This window comes from Rhineura floridana, chromosome 6, assembly GCF_030035675.1.
Source record: "Rhineura floridana isolate rRhiFlo1 chromosome 6, rRhiFlo1.hap2, whole genome shotgun sequence".
In the NCBI taxonomy this organism is placed as follows: domain Eukaryota; kingdom Metazoa; phylum Chordata; class Lepidosauria; order Squamata; family Rhineuridae; genus Rhineura; species Rhineura floridana.
In genome coordinates this window covers 96,986,572-96,997,297 of record NC_084485.1, presented here as the reverse complement: position 1 = coordinate 96,997,297, position 10,726 = coordinate 96,986,572, and positions in this window count along the sequence as shown.

The window sequence follows — 10,726 nt, the reverse complement described above, 5'->3', positions numbered from 1 at the left end:
TTGATAAATAATTCATAGAGAAAGGCAGGGCAGATATTTATTAAATAAACTAAACTGCTCAAAATAAACTATGTTGACTCTGAGTGCTAGCCCAAGACATTTTGCGGCCTGAGACATCATGCTTCAAACTACCTGCAACTGGTTATTTTGGCACCTGAAGCAGAAAATCCCACAGGCTCCTTTCCCCTCCCCGACAGTAAAAATACAAGAATAATAGCTAACTACCAATTTGCTGCCCTTCAGTGACACTCAAAATCAATCGCCTGAGGCAAACACCTCATTCTGGCCAATGGTAGGGTCAACACTGACTCTTAATACAGACTGCAGAAAACCAAATGAACCCCCTTGATAAGTGGTAACAAGGAGCCAAAAAGACCTTAAATAATATGTTAGGCTCGTAATACCACGGGCATATGTACTAGAAATAATTATATTTAATACCGTTTTACCTTTAAATTTTTTTCTCCCCCTCTACTTATTTCTGTTTATGTTGTTTTCCTCTTTGGAAAAAGGAAGGATACGGAAAACTCTGGCTACTATATCTGTAACCATTAAATAGACATTCAGCATATAGCAACAAACTTGATGGCAGTGTCTAGTAATTTATGTTCAAACATATAGTACCTCTAAGACTGTGGACATGGGTAATAAATTTCTCGGTTTATCAGTCACCATGTTTGTTTTATAGATTAGGTTTTCATTTTATTTGCTGGAGGCAGAGGCAGAGGAGGCAAAGAGGGAAGCGGCCACCTAATTTATCTTGGGAAGAAATTTTGGAGGTACTTCAAGAATAAATATTGCAGTGTATTGTGGTCACAATCTCTCCGGAGAGGTAGACACTAATATGAAATATGCAGAATTTCAACCCGTTTTTCCTGTGACAGTATGAGTATCCTGTCTATAAAGAATTATCAGGCAATGTAAATTAAAATGTTAACATTTCCTCAAGGTGTGCCCAGAATCAACATACTAGTTTCCTTTCCATCCTCATCCCACCCCAGCTTTCTTTCCAGGCATGTATTCTATTTGGGACAACAAAAACATCACTGGATGGTTCTAGTGTTCCTGATTTGGGGTTTGCTCACATTAGGGTTGAACATGGCTCTGTGAAATAAATAGGATACAGAGGTACCTTGCGGAGGTCTATGGCTTTGAAAATTGGAAAGTGTCATGCATGACATTATGCTCGTATCTCTCACTGTCCAGAGAACAGGTGCAGTGGAAATCAAGAGAGAGGTAAGAGTCTGTATTTTTTCACATATGGAAAAGTATTTCTGCTTTGGACATTGAGTGGTTTTGGAGAATATACTTTTATGAACTCCATGCCAGCATCTGTTTAAAAAAATGACAAAATTATGACATACCTCACATAGTTATTGTGGAGAACAATCATGTTCAGAGCAGTGGTTCCTCTGGAGCAAACACTATTACTACTGTGAGCATTGCACCACCAATAAAAGGGTGTTTGTTGGCTTATCCTACAGAAAGTCAATGCAGATCCGGAATGAGGAACATACATGAAGTTTTTAATATGCCACTCTGTGGCAAACTGATCATTTCACTGTTTGTCTAAAGGCTTCCACTAAAACAGTCCAAACTCATTAATATTTATGAATATAGCTTGTCACATAAAAAAGTTTTGTTAATGCTTGAGTAGCTTAACAGATGTGTGCTGCTATTTTATTTTAACTTTTTTCCCCTACTTCATATTTGTCTCATGATTCTTAGCCTTTGCTACCCTGGTTTTAAAGATGCTTTAATGCTACAGGAATATAATTACATTAGTGTTAGCATTTCTGGTATCCTTATCCACCTAGAGTCACCCTATATGCTTCTTTCTTAACACTATGTGATATAATATTTCATCTTCTAAATCCGCATGCTCTTTGGCCTCTGCAATGCCCCACTAGAGACACATAATTCAAGATACCAATGAATGTAGTACAGAAGAGAGAGAAGCCAACATTCCCTGCTTTGTAAAGTGCTGCACAACATATCCCCAAAGGAAAATGGTTTACATTTGTGAAGCTAATATATAAAAATACCCATCTTGCTAGAGACAAGGATACAGTATTTGAAGCATTACTTAATACAGTGAGTGTGCAATCCAGAAATTAAATTGCACTACAGTGAAGAGTCAGTGGCTCGGTTCACATGTTACAGTGAAGATGAACTGTGATTTAAAAGTGCACACATAGCTTGCTGGTGCACAGGAAGAAAACTGCAGTTGCTTTGCTCCTCCCCCTCTCCTGCTGTACTACCGAGAGCAAAACTATGGTTTGGATTACAGTTATGTCTGAACCTGGTTTGTCTCTCTCCAAACAATCTATGAGATTCAGGTGTAAGCTAAACCATCACTTAGCTTCAAGCAGCACAGCAAGAGCGGGAGAGGAGCAAAGCAGCCACAAGTTTCTCCCTGTGTACCAGCACATTAAGCAGTTGAACTTAATTATGGTTTAAAGTGATGTGTGAACAAGGCCTTTACTATTTGAAATATTTAGTATAATAAACCTGTGTGTGCCTTTGCATTAGGATATTTACCTCCTCTTTCCCTTGCACTTTTCCTGAAAAATTGAGACTTCTAAGTGTGGGAAAACATACATTTCAATTTCCCAGATCAGGTACCTCCTGCCCATATCTCAGAATGCCTCTTCTCCTGAATTAATAGATTCTAAAGCCTGGTTCAAATTATTTACGATCAGTGACTGGCTTCCCATGGTAAAGGTGTGTTCTGGTTGTATGTATGATGTGAGCATGGATTATTAGGCTGTGACGCAATAGTATCTCCATACCTCCATTTCATCTTATTTGAATCTCCTCATTCCACAAGCTGAGCTGAAAAACTGACACTGTTCTTAATTGCTCTTTGTTCTACCCATTATCACTTCCTTTTGTGATGATAAACAATGCTTCCAGTTTTGTTCAATATTCACTGAAATTAGTGTAAAAAAATAAAAAACCAACCACGCACACAAAGGGGAAAAGCTTTCTAGCACCTTTCTTGTCACATTAGCAGAACGAGAAGTCACAGTTGAAAACACTACTAGTGTAGTGTTATTCTAATGTGATAGGATCCATAATATCTTCTCTGTTAACATGTTTTGATTGCGTTAGTAAAGGAATGTTTCCCTTGTTAGGGAGAGTAGATGGTGTACCTCTCAGTTCATGTATGGAAAGCTTCCTTAAGGGACAGGAATATGGAAATTAGAGAACAACAAGGGACTATTGATTAGAGTGGTTTAGTAGTTGGTTCAATGATAGCATCTGGTAGCTGTGAGTCTGAGAACATGTCCAATTGATTTAAAAAGTAGAGAAAACACATTATTTAAATGAGTACATCTGATCAAACATTGCACATGTTCAACAGTACAGTTCTACAGCCTGTGTTGGTTGCTCACATGGGCTAGGGGTTCCCCCAACCCTCCAGACCATATTTGGGGAGGCTGTGGGGGGAGCAGAGGGGAGGAGAGACCTATTGCACCAGCAGTAATCCTTGCACTGACAGGATTGAAGACCATCCATGCTTTTCAGGTGTTCAAAGTGGCATGTGCAAGCATGTGCAAGCCCCACTCCCAATTTCACCATATCTAAGGGTGCTTCTAACCATGTTTAGCCAAATTGTGTTCATGTTTAGCATAAAACCAGAGTGGATTTTGTAGCCCACCTAGCTGACCACCTGCAGTATATGTGAGAGTGCTAAGCATGGGAAAGGTACCAGTGCTGTTGATCATGAGCTAAGGAGCCACTGTTGGCTCTGATCACCATTGTTACATTATATGGATCTCTGTTGTCCACACATTTGTGTACTTACATCTTTGGGTTGCAGAAACCAAAAGTCACACTTCAGGGGTGCTGATGTCTTATTTATTTATTTATTTATTTATTTCCTGCCCTTCCTCCCAGTAGGAGCCCAGGGCTTATAGAGAGCAGGGCTAGGGATCCTCAGGCCCAGAAGCTGAATGTGGCCATCCAGGCCTCTCTATTCAGCCCTCCAGAGTGTTCCTAGGTCCCTCCTCCCCAGGTCATACCCCCCACCAGCCCTCCTTCATGCCCTTCTCTAGTGCTTTTGCCTGTCTTGAATATTTCCTTGAACTGTGATAATACCTCATCCTTGCCTATATGGAGGATGCAAAGATGGGTGAGGGGGGGAAAGGTCTAGAAATCTGACTTTTGCATGGCTGCAATGAACCTTACTGTACATCCAAACGTAAGAGTCACATTATTGATCAACCCACTTTTGCCTCTGCCCCCTCCATTAACATGCAGCCCTTGGAAGTTTCCAAGCAGGGAATGAAAAAGGTTAATTAGGCTGAAAAAGGTTCCCTATCCCTGGAACAGAGAATCACCACTGCTACTTTCCATCACATTGATTTGGAAAACCATGCTCATGTACAAATTTACTCAGTAAATATAGCTAGTACTATAATCAAGTCAAGTACAGCTGATCCTCTAGTTGCTTTCTCCACTTTCTGTAGGAGAAAGTTATATTCAGCATAAGTCAGGAATTTCTTGGAGGGGCTGTGTTTGGCAGAATTTGCCTCCCAACAGATATCAGGGTAACTGAAGTCCCCCATTACTACTATATCATGCCTCCGCAAGTTATAAGATAGGGGATACTTGGCTCAGCAATACTACATGTGAAAAGGATCTTGGGACTGTTGTTGATCACAAGTTGAATATAAGCCAACAGTGTGAGCCAACAGGCTGCAAAAAAGGCAAATGCTATTTTAAGCTGCATTAACAGAAGTATAGTTCCAAGTTGTGTGAACGATTGGTTCCCCTCTATTCGGCACCAGTTGGGCCTCATCTTGAGTACTGCATCCAGTTCTGGACACCACATTTTAAGAAGGATGCAGACAAACTGGAATGGGTTCAGAGGAGGGCAATGAGGATGATCAGGGGATTGGAAACAAAGCCCTATGAGAAGAGACTGAAAGAAGTGGGCATGTTTAGCTTTGAGAAGAGAAGACTGAGGGGAGATATGATAGCACTGTTCAAGTACTTGAAAGGTTGTCACACAGAGGAGTGCCAGGATCTCTTCTTGATCGTCCCAGAGTGCAGGACACAGAATAATGTGCTCAAGTTACAGGAAGCCAGATTTTGACTGAACATCAGGAAAAACATCCTAACTGTTAGAGCAGTATGACAATGGAACCAATGACCTAGGGAGGTGGTGGGCTCTCCAACACTGGAGGCATTCAGGAGGCAGCTGGACAGCCATCTGTTGGGTATGCTTTAATTTTTGAGCAGGGGGCTGGACTCGATGGCCTTATAGGCCCCTTCCAATTCTATGGTTCTTGGATTCTATGATTCTACGTGAATGTTCCACAAGTCCATCCATAAACAAGAAGCAGCTCCACTTTGTGGTGTATTACAGGAAAAACTATACCTGAATAAGGAGGCAATAATTTTCTCACAACATGCCTTGCAAAGTCTGAACAAATTTCATGAAGGCAGATGATATGGCAACCATGCCAAAGCTGAACAGGTCTTGGATTGGCCAGTTGCTCTATGCACACATCTTTGAGTTCCATGATGGAAGAAAGATGGGATATAAATGAGAAGAAATTGCCTTCTTAAGCTTGCTGATTGGAATGGTAAACTGGAATGCCTAGTACAGATATACCATGTAGGAGAAATTGGTTTAATTTGCATTTAAAGGTGAATCTTAAAATCTTACCTATCATGCACTTCTCAAAACAATATGTGAACTGAAACATAGCCATAATGTGTACAAAATGCATATACTAAGTGAATGTGCATAAAATGCATATAATTATGAAAATATAATACTAAATATATTATATTAGGGATAATAGCTTGCAAAAGTGCATATAAGGAGAAATTCATGGTAAAATGCTGATGAATGTTCATATGAACTTAAAAAAAATCCTAATGCAAAATGATCCAGAAATATGGAGAGCTGAAGGTAAGATTTGAAAACACAGAATTTACAGTTTTGTCTATTCCTAATGTCTGCTCACAAGCAAATTTAGTTGTGAGCAGGCACCTCATCCCATTCCTGGGCCTTGGGTTTCTTGTTCCCTAAATATTCCTGAACTGAACTTTCTGCAAGCACATTGCAAACATTAACAGAGCAGCACAGGGACAAAGAATGTGAAATGGTAAGGGACATACAGGAGAGCAAAATATACAGTTAGAAACAGTGGTGCAGGACAGCTTAAGAGTTGGAAGATGCTGAGTGAGAAGGACTATCAAGCAAGCATACTTACTGAGAAGGAAAGAATTATTTTGCCGTTATGGTTAGTATGCTAGCACTCCCTTTCAGATATAGCTTAATTTCTCTACCAATGTTTTATATTCATAGACTACATCATGTCAGCGTAGAGTTGCTAGCTCAGGACCCTGTGCAATGACACAGGAGGCTGCAACTGTCTGATAACTTAATGCATGTTGGGATGAATAAGAATACATTACATCAGAAAAATGCTGCAGGGAATTCTGGGATAACAATCTTGCTTAGAGCAGGGGGAGAGAAGGGGAAGAGCGCAACATGAATAACAAAACAGAAAGGCCAGAGTTGCAGATTTCCGTAATCTGACTTCATTCAAATTCAATTCATATTTTGCCTATAAGCCTCATATTTGGCCAGGAATTTCCCCCCTCTATGTTAACAATATGTTTTGTAAAATGTTGAATGTAAGGAAAGTAGAATGACTCACGGGTGTTGATAATACTGCTATGATTGTGGGGAAATGGCTGTTTTTGTTAGCTCTCCATTTATCTAGAGTCATATTCATGGGCTCTCTCCTTCCCACCCCACTCCACACTTGATGGCCTTGAAAAAAATGTGGTGTTCCTGAAGAAACATTTGTCTTTTATTGTACATTGTGGTGTAAGTTGCCTTGAGTGTTTTATTAGTAAAATAAGATAGAGGGTTTTTAAAAATTAAATAAACGTATGAAGACTCACAACCCTACTGTGCAGGACTGACATGCCCCACAAAGCACTGGTGCAGGCAGGAAAACCAGAGCAGACCTGGGCCCCAGCTCATTGCATAGGCCATCAACCATGCAGCAGCCACTGATGCTGACTGGCTGAATATGGAACAACTTGCAACTCTCCACAGTTGGGGCCACATCTAGTTGGCTGCTGAATTGTATTCAAGTCTTGGTATAGCGCAGTGAGTCCATGATCCCAGGTGTGCAGAAGTGATGGAACCACTTCGGTCAAGAGAAATAAGAATGAAAGAAACACTGATTGCAGCTAGATCATCACCATCTTACCAGGGGAACCACTTGTGCATGCTGACATTGGCAGGCTCATGGAAGTGTGCTGTGGTTGTGGATCACATTATCAGTCTATAACACTCTGTGTCTATTGTTTATAGCATCCACCCTGTATTTTGGTGACAATTATAGGAGAACCAGTGTGGCGTAGTGGTTAAAGTGTTGGACTATGACCTGGGAGACCAGGGTTTGAATCCCCACATAGCCATGAAGCACACTGGGTGACCTTGGGTCAGTCATTGCCTCTCAGCCTCAGAGGAAGGCAATGGTAAACTGCCTCTGAATACCGCTTACCACAAAAAATGAAAATGGACTGCCTTCAAGTCAATTCTGACTTATGGCTACCCTATGAATAGGGTTTTCATGCTAAGTGGTATTCAGAGGGGGTTTACCATTGCCTCCCTCTGAGACTAGTCCTCCCCAGCTGGCTAGGGCCTGCTCAGCTTGCCACAGCTGCACAAGCCAGTCCCTTCCCTGTCCACAACTGCCAGCTGGTTGGCAGCTGGGCTCCTTGGGACTATGCAGCTTGCCCACTGCTGTACAGGTGGCAGGGCACGTAACCCCTGAGCCACTCACTGTGGGGGTGATCTTTAGCTGGCTCTTTACACCCAGGAGACACAAGTGGGGATTTGAACTCACAGACTCTGGACTCCCAGCCAGGCTCTCCTCCCTACTGTGCTATACCAGCTCATCTGCTTACCAAGAAAACGCCGTAAGTAGGAATCGTCTTGAAGGCAGTCCATTTTCATTTTTCGTTTGCATATATATGGCGAATAGTTCCCAGAAAGCTACACACACACACACACACAGTTTCTCTTCTGCTGTTTGAGGAAGGGGGATAATCGCCCCTCACCTACTCACCAAATGATTGATCTAATGACCAGGCATGGGTCAGTTTGCATCTCCATCAAGGTGTTAGACTCTGCCCATCCCAGTTATTTTTTCTTTCTTTGCTGCTGCTGCTAAAATCAGTGGGTTCCTAGAGGGCCAGAGAGAATTGCTTGGAGGCCTGATCAAGCCTCTGGTCTTTCCTTACCTCTGCCACAGACTACAGCATCACTTAACAAAGGTTACTAAGAGAAGGTGGTGGCATGTGATTCTTTCTGTTTCAATTGTTGCTGACTTTGACATTTCTTCTGCTTTTGAGCATAGGGATAATTAAAGCACAAACGTTCTGTGCTGTATATTTCCCTAACCAGTTTGCAAGGCTTATATTAAGTCTCTTCTGATAAGGAATCAGGCTGAAAGAAGAAGGCTAGGAGGTGAGGGAAGTGCTGAAAAAGTGGTTAAATCAAATCACTTTGGCTTACCTTAACAGACATTCATGCACGGAAGATTGAATGGAATCTTGGAATGGAATCTCTCCCCCCAAAATTTTTTTTCAAAAGCAATTAATATAATCCACCTGTTGCAAAGATGATGGACATGCTAATTTCTAAGCTTCTCTTTCTAAAAGAAAAAGTGAAGTGCCTGGCAAAATGAGCTCTTCTGATTCAGAGACTGAAATATCTGTCAGATTATTGATTCGTTTCTAGTTGTAGACAATGTAAACTTGCTTGTAACCTAAGAAGAAGGCTATAAATAGAACGACTGTTTCATTAGTTAAATGAGGAGCAAATAACAATGGAATGTGAAAGAATTGTGAAAAAAGAATGTAGGATAGAAGCTAGTGGAAGGCAGAAAAAGCATGCTACCGAAATTACATCTGCGCCTTCAAGGAGATCAAAATGGAATCTGTAATATCAGATCCTTGGTAACCTGCAGGTCAACAGGAACTAAATTATTTAAGCAGTCTGTTTGGTATAAAAAATTAAAGGAATTAAACATAGAATTATCCAGCTAGATCATACTGAGCATACCTTCTCCGGTCAGATGTCACATAAAAGATTTTACCTGCTGATGAACCTTCCCTACAATTTCCAGACAAATGGTTCTTTTATGAACAAAAGAGTGACATCTTATATTTGGAGCATAATCCTTTGCATTTTTTCTTGGAAGTTTATCTGAAATGAACATGGTGTGTGTTAATGGGGGCTTACACCTCTCAACTGTGTTTTTATTTCACCCCACTTTTCCAGCCATCTTTGAGGAGTCCTTTGCTATTTTAATTCTTTCAACAGTAGTTGTACTAGGATATGGAAACAATGTAACACTATGTACAGTTGTGATGATCTAGGAAGGTCCAGATTATGGAAGTTCATTTTAAGGACTTCCACACCCTCCTCTGATGTAGCAGCACTGCTCCCTGGAACAGATCTAAATTTCAAAACTCTGAAGCACTTTAGAGTTGTGATGGTGAAAGTGAAGAATGCCTGTTCTGTCTGCAAGACTGCTTTTTCTGGATTAAGGAACAAGCTATTTAAGGTCTATTTGATAGTCAGTGTGAGTAGAACGTAATGGTGGGGCAAAATTCCATCCCCATTTTTGCAGGGTCATTTCCCATCCTCACCCCCCCAAAAAAAACACATTTGGGGAGGGATTTTTATTGCTTATAGCAGGAAGGGGAACATGTTTTCAGCCATAGAGCTGTGTTCCTTCTAGGCAATCTTGGGGGGAGGGATCACATTGGTAGGCACAATTGGGCAGAGCAATGAACATGAATATGACCTTTGGACAAGAGGTCACTTTCAACACACCTGCCCTGGGGTCCTGCTGGGAGGAAGAGCAGATATAAATCAAATAATAAATAAATAAAACACACATGTCACATCTCTCTTTATCCTCCATCGGGGCAAACAATAACCATTAGAGTTCAAGGAGACAGTCCAGTGAGGCAAAAACCCTCAAGGAGGGTACAGGCCAGGGAAGGGTGTGGCTGAGGAGAGTGTGTTGCCTGGGGAAAGTCCTGAGGGCCTGGAGGGTCACATGTCATCCCCTAACCCTGGTTTACCAACCCTGGCTTTTAATGAGGCAGGAGAAATTTTCCTGATAATTTTTTGGTGTGTGGGTGGGTTTTGGCTGTGTTTATCATGCTTAGATTTTCAAATTGGCTTAGCCCTTGCTTCTTTAAGGTTTTGTTTTTACACTGCTTCTTTAACTTTATTGTTTACAGCCACAATGATGTAACCTGGTAAAGCAGTTAGGAGAGCCCTTTGGAAAGAAAAGGCACGTAGTGCCACCAGTCAGTCTGTGTGAAGGCTCTTTCAAAGCACTGCCCTAGCTCAGGTGGGGATAAACAGCCCGTCACTGCCTGAGCTTGGAAAGCAGAGCCCTTTGAAAGGGTACATTTAGCCAGCTGTCAGCCTGCATGAGCTGCTGTTCCTTAAAGCAACAGGGAGAGCACTTTGAGTGTCCCTTGGAACGATACGGTATGATCATGTAGCATGGTTCCAAGACACATTCTGGCCCAGCCCTCAGCAAATGTGGCTTCTTCTCACCCCCATGCGACCTGTTGAGACTTTAAAAAAAAATTCAAGAAACAAAGGGGAAGTGTCGGCTTGGTTTATTTTATGAAATAGCCAAGTGAAGCCAATTAT